The sequence below is a fragment of the Pinus tabuliformis genome, chromosome 9 (assembly GCF_031772625.1).
Source record: "Pinus tabuliformis cultivar Carrire ecotype Pingquan chromosome 9, CPIR1, whole genome shotgun sequence".
NCBI classification, from domain to species: Eukaryota; Viridiplantae; Streptophyta; class Pinopsida; order Pinales; family Pinaceae; genus Pinus; species Pinus tabuliformis.
The window spans coordinates 379,191,346-379,203,526 of record NC_142307.1 but is presented as its reverse complement, the minus strand read 5'-3'; positions in this window follow the sequence as shown (position 1 = coordinate 379,203,526).

Here is a 12,181-nt window from a genome sequence, read left to right as displayed (position 1 = left end):
TGCTGGGAAGACCCCAAGATGGTGGGCAGACACCAAGATGGTGGGCAAACCTACCCATGGTTTTTGGCATGAGGGTTTTCTTCCAATGATATTTTGTAGATCTGGTCAAGGGCGCTAAAGTTATTTTCTAATCTAGGGTTAATGGATTAGGGTTTATGAGTGCTTTCACATGTTTATATATGGTTGAATTGAGGCTTATGTGATCCATATCAAGTATGAGAAGATGTTTTGGTGTAAATCACATAATGAAATATTTGTCGATGAGTTTCAAACCAATGAGTGTGGTTCATCGTCCTGATGATAAACTAGAGTTGTTCATTCGAAATGAGTTGAAAAATATTTCATAATGTGATTTATGCCGATAAATATTCTCATAAATGTGTATATATGTATTGTAGCATTGAAAGGAATATAATGAAAAATCAATACAGTAGTCCCAATTTGGGATCCAGGGGAAAATGTTTGTATATTTTTATTATTTTCTTTCGATTATATATTATATGTTTTAAGAAATCATTTGCAGGTAATTTTTGTATAGGGTTAAAACCTACACCTACCACAAATAGTAGCTTGCATATCTTATCAGTGGGTAACTACTATATATGGGTAGAAAATTTGATGTCATACTCTCATAGTTCAACTATAATCTTAGATTTCACTAGCATTTTTTTGTATTAATTTTGAAAAATCCCAATGTTTATTGGATATTTGACAAAAATTCATATCCAATGTAAAAAATTATCTAACAAAAATAAATATGCAATAGATATTCAAAAGAATCAAATTTGCATCAGATATCTGACATTTGACGAGGTCAATATTTTTTCATGTTCAACAACATATCTTTGTTCAACATCTAATGAAACTCCATTGAAAAATGGTACATACACATGTACATATACATATACATATATATACATAATGGATATTTTCTACAAAAATATTTTATTTTGTTAATTTCATTACAAATATTCAAACACTAATAGGGTTGGTTTTTTATCATAATATTCACTAAAAGTTTGGTAAGGAAAAATGTCACATAATATTCCTTCAAGATGACAAGGAGACATGAGATTTTCATTTGATGCTTTGGGTGATTGAAAATGTTATTGTGCTTGTATTGGATGCAAGGATTATAAAAGAATGAAAATTAAAAAAATATTGAAAGACATTGTAGAGAGTATGGAAACCTTGAATGTAGTCATGAATATCGTCCCTTGGTAATTTATTCACTTAAAGTTACATATTTAAATAATATTTGGAGCAATGCAGTTATGATTAACATTGGATGCAACTGGACAAGATGGATTATTTTTCAAAATTACCTTTGATCTTGACCATTCTGAATTGATTACTATCTTATCGATGTTGTAAGGTTGAATGGATCCTAGGAACAAAAGGGTACATTCCCATTGTAAATTCTTTCTACACATGGTTGACCACTTTAGCGTTTCCCTATCTTCTTATGCAATCTCTAGTAAAATTTCCTTCTCTACATACAAAGAATTATATGATACTTGAATATATTTGAGCTACATCGCAGAATTATGCTTTTCTTTGTGATAATTTATTACATTAATTTCTTTTTCATTATTTAAAAACGATGAAGGTTTGTTACCCTTGTATAGTTTCTCTTTATTTTCCTTCATATACTTCCACCTGTAGAATTATTACTTGTGCCTCTCTTATTAAATATTTAGCACATTATTTTTGTTACTTATCACATTCTCTACCAAATTAATATGTACCTTACATTTCCTACATTGACTATTGGAGTGCGTTAGCGATTGTTTCTTGGTCCCCTCGTGGACATTGTAAATTTGTGCATTCCCCATGATGTCAATTCTTTGTTAATTTTAGGATTGGAAGTTTTATTAAGACATATGTATAATTCCTAGGAATTTGATTGGTCTATGGGAATTTCCTCTTTAAATAATTTCTGATGAGTACTCACTTTGTCCTAATTGGATTATTATAGACTTCATTATGTTTCATAGAAGGCAATTATGACTTTAGTTATGTTCGCGAACAAAATGGAACACAATTTTCACTCCAATTTATCCTTCATATCTTGGTTATTTCATTTTATTATACTAATAGAGTGGTTAAATGATGTTTCATACATAATGAAATGTGTTTATTATTTTTTTAAATAACCAACATTGGACGATAATTATAGAAATTAAAACATTTCATCGAGTCTAGCAATTGTTACACCAAAAATACCTACTCACCAGCTCCGAGGAGAAAACACTTATTCACTGAAATAGACCCTTAACGTAGGCATGTTTTCCATTCTAACGCACCATGAAAGAGAAAAATAGAGTGTGTTAATGCTGGCCACAAACCACCATCCTACATTACACTAGGAAAAAATGCTTTGTATCTCAATGAAGGTTGTGTTACCAAACTTTCATGATCCCACGAGCAAAAATCATGAGTTAACTCACTGAATATTTATTGTTTACTCAAAGTTGACTCTAAAAAGTTGGAAAATATCCCCTCAAGCTTACCTATGGATGTTTCATATCCTAACCTAGAGTACTAGACCAGGGGAAAGCAATAAAGCGGAGGAAACATCTTCCATCCTTTTGGATTTTTCCCAAGGTTAACTAGTGAGGCAATTAGTAAAACCAGAGCCTCTCAATACCTATATATTGGAGGATACACCATTGCAGCAAGGATCACAATTCATGCACTGTTATCCTGCCTAGATATTGTTTGAGAGATAGGTTTAAGAGCTAGGAATTGTATGAGGTCATGCTGCATTCATATATGGTTGTAATATTCCTTTACTGAATATATAGATTTGTTGTTGTTTTGTCCATATCATTATCTCAATCTTATGTTCATTATGTTTATGTTGTAATGATTTGGATTATAATTATTGTTGATGCATTTAATAGTTTCATGTTGTTTACATGTTAGTTCTTTGGATTGGTGAAGTATTTATGTTGTGAAGGTCACATTTTTCCGTCTTATGTGCAATTTTTTCCCTTGGAATTGGCTTAGGAACATTTCTCAACCACAAGTACTTTTCTAGTTAAGATGCGTGTAAGGAAACATAGGTTGTTATTCACACTTTATTTGTCGAATTCAACCTAATGGTAGTATAATTGAATGCATCTATGTTTCTTGCTGTAGATCCCTTGATCCGTCTGCCTTAGGTTTTGGGAAACCTAAGAGGGATTTCTAATTTGTCTAACTGAGTAGAAACTCCTGTAGTAGAAATGCTGACTCCGCTGGGGATCATTTCATATTCCCAATTTTCATTATACCTTCTAGATCGTGAACCTTTTCCTCCATTGGGTCTTGTCACCTTTAAATTCTTATCATTTGCATTTCTACACCCTAGAATTATTGGTCTGATCTCTCTTGTGACCTAGATTTTTCTTTCTATTTGCTAAACCTCATTAAAACACCCTCTTAATTCCCTTTAGTGCATGTTAACACGAGTTTCCCTTGTGCATAAAGCATTACCCTAGTTGTTAATGCCTTATTTTTTATAATTCTAGAAGAGGCCAAATGGGAAGGGGGAATGTGAAGTACCAATTAGACCCCACACCATTTGGAATAAAGCCCCAACCAGAATATGACCGGTTTCCAAGGGTGGTGGTTTTAAAGATAGTCCTTGGTGTAACAAACACATAAGATGAAATATTAATGAATTTGGTGATAGCAAGTATATGAAGTTTTTGTTATATCAAGTGTAATGTATGAAAGGCTTTTTCACATCAAAGGGGAAAGACTGGGCCCCTTCAAAGAAAGTAATAGTACATATCTTAAAAGAGACACACGAGCATCGTTAATTAGCCTGAAAAATAGTTCACACGATAACAATGTGAATGATAGTATAAAAAACACACATTCAATAAGATACATACTAAGGTTAAGAAATTAGTTCATTAACATTAGCGTAAATGAAACCAAATACATCGAAAATATATAAATAATAGTCTTACAACATTCATGACATATGCATGAAAGCATGGCAACTCTGTGAGCTTCTAACTATAAATTGAAAGTTCCAAGAAGACACTTACATTGATGTAGCACTAGCCCCAATAGTGGAACATGAAGCCAAAACTTTCTTCCCTCAGTAATCATACTCCACCTATGCTAAAATAGAGAATCCAAGGCTCCAAAACTTAGTCTCCAAGCCTCTTTTGTTTCGAGCCCTTTTCTTGAGTTATGAAGGTTCATTTATAACAAATGAGATGACCCTTCATCTTCCTTTGTTACCTTTGAACTTCCCTCATTATTCTTTGACTTATTTTATCTTTTCCTTAACTAATGAATTTTCATATTCGATAATTAATACTTGCACTTCCACTTACGTATTTTCTTTCAAATACAATAATACAGAAACCCATTTAGGAAAAAAATGGCTAGTTCCTAATAAGACAAACCAGACACATTAAGCTTCCATTTCAGGGAACTCTAGCTCAATAACTTCAATTTATAAATATTTAGTTACATAGTGATGCCAATATTTGTATTGTGCAATGGTAACCTCAAACTTTGCAAGAAGATTAGGCAGATGGCAGACTCTAGCTTCTATTGCATCTGCGTATATGGTTTTTGAACTAGTCTATCTATCCCTCTTAAATAAGAAAAACATAGAATTGATCTTAGCAAAGGCCAGCAATATATTTCTACATGGTGTGTCTATTAATCTCGAAGTGTTCTTTGGTACCAGTTTTCTTCAATGGTTCCAAGTATTCTAAAGCTACCTCCCTAACCTTGTTTCTTCCCTTTTCCTCTGTAAATTACACAAATGAAGGGATCTTATGATATTTTAAGAGGGAGTTCACATTGTACAAAAAAACTCTAGTTATGAAAGTGTTGAGTTGTTTATTACTTTACATAAGCATCCTGACTTCAAATTTCTCCAACTCAACTTGTTGTCTTGTTTTCCTAGGTAATTCTCATGGTGCACCTCTATTCTTCATTCCCCATTCATGTACTATAGCCATGGATGCATGAATGACTTTTAGGGATTTTTCATTCTCCCATGATTTCTTATGTGTATCATGCAAGGTGACAATATCTTTATGCACGGTGACCAACTCCTCATAAAGATTCATGATAGTGTCTCCGAATGCTTGAACTCCACCATATATAGTTGACTGAAACTCCTTCAAGTAAACATGTGCGGAAGAAAACATCTGAGTTTCTTCATGGATTTTTTCTATTTGTTGTCTCACAACCTCCAAATCCTTTTCCAGTTGTTTGTTTTATGCCATGACATAATTTCTATTTTCCTTCAAAGCTCCTACAAAGGCCAAGTTAGTTGCAGTAATGGTTTGAGGATTTCTTCTAGAATCCATGAAAATCACGCTTTTTGTATTAATGAAGGCAATATGTGTGAGGTCATTGGGAAAAATTGTCTTCCTTTGTTACACAATTCTTCTCTGAAACCTATTGAAAGTCATGCTAGAAATATCCATGACTGGTTCCTCATCTAAATTAGAAATTTCTCCTTCATCACCTAGAGCTTTCCCATCTATAGGAGGAGGTAGAGACTAAGTGATACTAGGCATAAGATCAACATCTTGGTTTTTATTACCTTGTTATACTGCCATGTCTTTGACAACTATGAGCTCTTCAATCTCTTAATCAAGCTCTTGATCATGTTGTTCTTTACTCCTTCCTAGAATTGATTATGTAATTATTCCTATGCTTGCTCCAACATTGCTTCTTCTTCCTCCTTCCCTCTTAATTATTCTTGCATCTACCTTTCTTCCTATTTTCTCTTTTCCTGTTCCTCCTACATTCACTCCTCTTCCCACCTATTAGGTTCTTCCTCTTATTTCCTCTTCTTTGCTTCTCGTTGTTACTTCCTTTTTATTTATGCTGCCATAGCCACTTTCAAAATAGTTATATCCTATTTGAACTTGCAGCTTTTATCCTCTGTTGCGTTGTGAGAAACCTCCCTTTTATATTTAATATTCACTATATTGCATTGTTCTAGTTTCCTTTCTTCCACGGTAGTGTCCTACTCTAGAGCCACATGAGAAGGTATTGCTTGGCTTCTTTGTGTATGGAGCCTAGAGGAATTATAATAGTTCCTTAACTTTTCCTCCTCTCACCTAGAGAAATTTCCACATGGCCAATTAAAATGCAACTTAATGCAATATTTCTTGCAAATACCTTTGGAGTCATAATGATGACAATCTATCACCCCAAACTTGAAGTTCTCTAACTCTTTGATATCAACGTCTGTGGCCTTCAGGTTCTTGATTTCATAGGCCTACAAAGGAAAATTAGGTCAGGAAGATTTCTTTTTCCTTTGCAGTGTTGTTGATAAACCTATGGAAAGATGATATGCAACTTGTTTCATGACTAACTTATCTGTGGCATACCTTGGAAACAAATGTCAGGGTTTTTAAAATCAAACACCCTAAGGTAATTACCATCTGGTGAGGAAAACCAACTTGAAAATTCATATACTGAGTTCATCACCTGAAGGGACATGCAAGGGGGTTATTCTTCAAAGATCATCTAGTACAATACTTTGAAGAAGTGGTTAGACAAATTCTGAATGACTCATTTGTAATTGCACTCTGAAATCAATTTGCAATGAATGTGAACATGAGGTTCCTTAGGTGTCCACATCCAATCCATGCTAGGGAAATAATTTTGAGCATATATACCATCCAAATGGTATCCAAACGTGTATAATTTAGCTCTCTTTCCCTTAGGTGACTTTTTTTCCATGTTTACATTAATCCTAAGTTGTTAATCCAAAAGGTGAGCTCAATGAAATATCTTCCCCTCCATTATAGGTAAACCCATCCTTCGGGGATGGATTCAATATTCTTATGTCCATATATTTAACATCATAACACTATCATGTATTGAAACACCTTTTTGAGAGATCTAGTCTTGTAAGGATTACTATGTGTTTGTTGAAACTTAGTTGACTCTTTTACCCATTTATTGAAAACAACCTTGGTGTTTAAATAGATAGTGATTGCATGGTAGTGTGAATCCATATATTCCTCAGGCTTAGGAAGTGGTACTTTTAGTGAATGCCATGGGCTAAGTAAGAGTAAAGTTGCTACCAACTAACATTATTGAGGGTCATGCTTTTAGTGTCTAAGTGCTGCAAAATCCATTTGATGCAATTTGTACAAGGTAGAACTAGAAAGCTGCAGGAAAGCTTATGGAAACGTGATCGTTGGATGTTAATGTACACCTATACTTCCTCCAGATCTACCTTAAATTTAGTAGTAGTGAATTCATCTTTGATCGTATGCCATGTGATATGATAGTCCATTTTATATGAAGAGTTGAGTATGGGATAAGATAGGAATGGTAACTGGAGGACTCTAAACCACTTCATCAATACTACTCTCTATTATTTATTTTGAGGATGATACCTTGGGAGGCATGATGATGGCTAGTGATGAAAAAAATATGAGCTCAAAACCTGTAGTACCTATAACAAAGATATGCAATCATGGAGAAAAAAATTATTTTAAGTAGATCGGTTCATCAATCAAACTTAAAGCAACAAGAAACTAACTAAGCAAAGGGATTACTTAATATTTGGGCTCTGGGAGGAAAAATGAGCTCTCTAATTTCACACTATGCAATGAGAGAGGGAACTTCACAGTCTCAACAAACAGGGAGGAAGCTTGAGGCTTGAGAATGCATAATGTCCAATCTCAGTTGGGTAGGAGACAGAGAAGACTGCGCAATACATACTTTCAAAGGAAAAGGGTAGGAACTACAGGATAGATATGCATAATGCATAATTTGGAAAGCTAGTGATTGTGCACTATGCAATCTCAGAGACTAAGAGGTTACCTTGGGTCTTGGAGTTTCGAAATGCGCAGTAAGGGAGGAAATGACTACTAAAGGATTGTGCAGTTTTACTAGGGAGATAGAAACTTCAAGATCTAAAGGTGGGGAATGAATAAGTGTAGATCAACATTAGGATAAGTTTGATCAGTTAGAAACATGGGCCAACAAAAATCATGCAAAATAAAAACATGTATGCACAAAAGTCCTAGTAGGGGTAACTTCTGGTAGGAAAAATATCAAGAAGGTGATGTGACACTTATAAAAGATGAATGACAGGACAAAAGAATAGTTGTACAAGGTAATAGTGATAGAAACTCTAGCTACAATGAGAATAAATGGGAAAAATAACACACATATAAACAAAAATGACAAAAATGACACACAAAGCAACAAAAAATGATGCATGAAAAACTTACCAGGAAAGGAAATGAAAACCAAGTCCAAGGCACCTTAATATCATGAGGAAGGTTGGAGCTCCAAAGTTGAGTGGGAAAATGAGCTCTATAAGTGTCTATTATATAACTCTAGCCTACATGGAGTTAGTTTAGTGTTTATGACACGCATGCCTAAAATTATGGAATAAGTGACACTTGTCCTAGGAATGAAAATAAAAACGTTTTGCCACTTGTCCTAATGTGATTGCGCACTCCCTACTTTATAGGGATGCACACTTTCTTGTTTCAGGGAACTATACAGTCTCACTGGTATAAGGGACTGCACAATTCCTAGTGACAAGGGATTTTGAAATCCATTGACTAAATGAGTTGCAAACTCTTAACTCTCAGTGAGTGATTATGCAGTTCACATGCTTAGTGACTACTAGTCTCTCAAGGTTGTGCAGTTTTGATATTCAAGGGATTGTACAGTTGAAATGATGAAGGTCTTGTGAAGTCTCCAAGGGCAAGGTATTGCACAATTCCTAGAGGGAAGACTGGCAGGTGGTGAAAAATCAAGGAAAAAGTTGGCTTTTGTTTAGAAGTTACTTAGTTTTTTTTACAAGACTTAGTCATCGCCAAGAAATGCAAGTGAAGTCATCATAGGAATTACATGAAAAGAAGATTTATATTGACAGTAAAAAATAAGAGGAACACTTGATGACTGTAAAAGATATGCTCTTCTGAACAAAAGTTTGGCTCCAAAATCAAAGCATGGGCAAAATTGTAGAGGGGGGTTGTAGCAGTTAGAACCCTTTGCAACACACTAGTATAATTCTAGCACTCTTTACGGGCCTAACTCTATAAACGAGGGATAACCTTTTTAGGATTAATTTTCATTTCATCGATCACCATAGCTTATTTATTTATCTCAAGTTAAATATATATTTCCTTCATTCTCTTCATCAGAAACACACTAACAAAATAAAGTCAAAACTTAGTTGTTTTGATTGGGGATAAGGAGTATATAGATATGCAAGTGAAAATGATGTCAAAGTCTTAGTTTTCATCTATGTTGTTTCTCTATTACCAGTAGGCTTGGACAATACCTCGAGGAAGTCACTACAATAACACAAACATTTCTTCCCTACCAAGGAGCTTGGACAATACCCTGGTGAAGTAGCGTGCTTCAACTACCTGCATAGGAATCCTTTCTCTTCTTTCACCCATTATTGATTTTATTTATAGAACTATGCTTTGACACTTATTATTTCATGGGGAAGAAGAGGGATCCTGACCTATTGGAAGTAGAAGGGATTGTTTCTTTACAAAAGGATATATACATACTTTTGAAATATAATCTTCTTGTCTAAGTTTCCTCCCCTCCTTACTCTACTCGACTAAGTTGACAAGTTAAAACCGATCAACCATAAAATCTTATTAAAGAATATGGTAATAGTTATAGATTCAAGTTTCATAATTACACTAATGTTTTCTTTGAGAAAGAACATATTTTGTATCTAAGAATCATAGACTAAAATATACAACGCCCATGCAAATAAAGGAACAGACAAAAATCCAATCTTTGATAGTTGTAAAATGTCCTCTTGAACTTCAACATGCTTATTTGAAAACCAAATAATGACTTAATACAAGTCTTATTATGAAGAAGAAAAAGAAAATATGGAAATGAAAGAAAAAAAAACATAGTCAAAACAAATAGAATTAAACTAACCTAAACCTACTCCTAAGTTGACAGAAGATATGTCAAGCTTACGTAAAGTGAAATTTCCAATGCAACCAATGAAGCATTAACTAACCTATATCAATGAGGCAATCAATAATACAAAAGATCATTAAGAAAATAACATGAAAAAAAAGATAAAACATATGTTCAAGAATCGAAAGGCACAAAAAATGAGCAGAAAGGTATGAGAAGGAAGCATGCTCTAAACTTTCTAGAGATGCATCATGATGTTTACACACAATGTGACAAACTCTTATATCGAAGCATCCATTCTAAATTTTATACTTGGAAAATATAAAGAAGGATAAAAAAATGTGTTTAGCATAGGGGATTTCCAAGTATGATTCCTCCAACCATTGAGAAATAGGATCATGATAAGAAGATGAAGGATACTGATGTTGAAATATAGGTTCATTTTCAACTTTTGCGATCACCTCATGAGAGGTTTCCCTAGAAAAAATATCGATCTGATCATGTTTGGAACATCCATCAAAATCATGACTTGAAAGGGGTTTAGGTTCAAGAGGATTCAAAGAAATCTGAACAAGATACTCAATTTTTTCTTTCATAAAATTCCAATATTTATCATCCTCAAAAAAATTCATAAGAAAAGTGAATGAATTGATAATGGAAGTATTTAATAGATTCATTATTTTTCATTCTAAGATGAATAAGCTTCTTAAAAATACTTTCATAATCATACATGTCAAAGTCTTGATGGATCCCCTTAACAATATGTTAGAAACAATGGATAAAGGTGGTCGGTAATGTATAACACCATTATTTAACACATGATTTAAATGTAAGGATGAAAAACCTATAAATAATATCCTCACAAATAATTTTATGAGAATCACAAAACTCAAGAAAGTGAGAGGTGTGCTCAAGAATGGTTTTTCCTCAACATAAAATTTTAGATTCGACAAGCCATGAATTATCCCCAAGGGGGCATTCATATTTGAAACTCTAAAAAAAATGTTCGGGTTAAGATATTGGAAGAATCCATTCAAGAATGGGGAAGGTTCAAATAGGCTTGATAGGCTTAGCTTGTCATCTGACCCTCCTTCTAGTGCCAAAACCGGTTGACAGTGTTGGAAGCTACCAATAGGGAAGGGGGTCTCCCCGATGAGAAGTCCCAATTAAACTCCACGTCATTTGGAGTAGGAGCCCCAATTGGAATATGCTTAATTGCCAAAAATGGTGGGTTTAAAGATAGGCTTTAGCTGCAACAAATGCATAAGATGAAATATGCATGAAGTTGGTGATAGAAAGTGTATGAACTTTATACAATATTAAGTGTAATGTATGAAAGGTTTGTTCATCAAATATGGAAGAGAAGGCCCCTTAAAATAAAGTAATAGATGTTGAAAGAGACTCAAGAGCATCATTAGTTAACCTGGAAAATGGTTCACAAGATAACAATGAGCATGATAGTATAAAAAACACACATTCAACAAGATACATACTAAGGTTAACAAATGAGTTCATTAGCTTTAGCATAAATGAAACCACATACATCGCAAATATATAAAGAATAGTCTTACAAAATTCACGACATATGAATGAAAGCATGCTAGCTTTGATAGCTTCTCATAATAAAATGAAAGTTCCAAGCATACACTTAAATTGATGTAGCGCTAATGCCAATAGTCGAATAGGAAGCCAACACTTGATTCTCCAAAGAATGATACTCTTCCTATGCTAAATTAGAGAATCCAAGGCTCTAAAACATAGTCTCCAAGCCCCTTTTGTTCCAATCCCTTTGCTTGATTCATGAAGGTTTATTTATAACAAATGATATGACCCTTCATCTCCCTTTGTGACCTTTGAACTTCCCTCATGACTCTTTTAACTCTTTTTTGTTTTCCTTAATTAATGACTTTTCATATTCTACAATTGACACTTGGACTTCTGCTTACATATTTTATCTCAAATACAATAATAAAAAAAACATATAAGATTTTGTCTTTTCGTTAACCAATGAATTTTCATATTCCACAATTAACACTTGGAATTCCACTTACATATTTTATTTCAAATACAATAATACAAAAAACCATATAGGAAAAAAATGGGTAGATCCTAATAAGAAAATCTAAATAAGACAAACTAGACACTTGAAGCTTGAATTTGAGGAAATCTAGCTCAAAAACGTCAATTTGTAAATCTTTAGTTACATAGTGATGCCAACATTTGTATTATGCGATGGTCTTCTCAAAATTTGCAAGCATATTAGGCTGATAGTGGA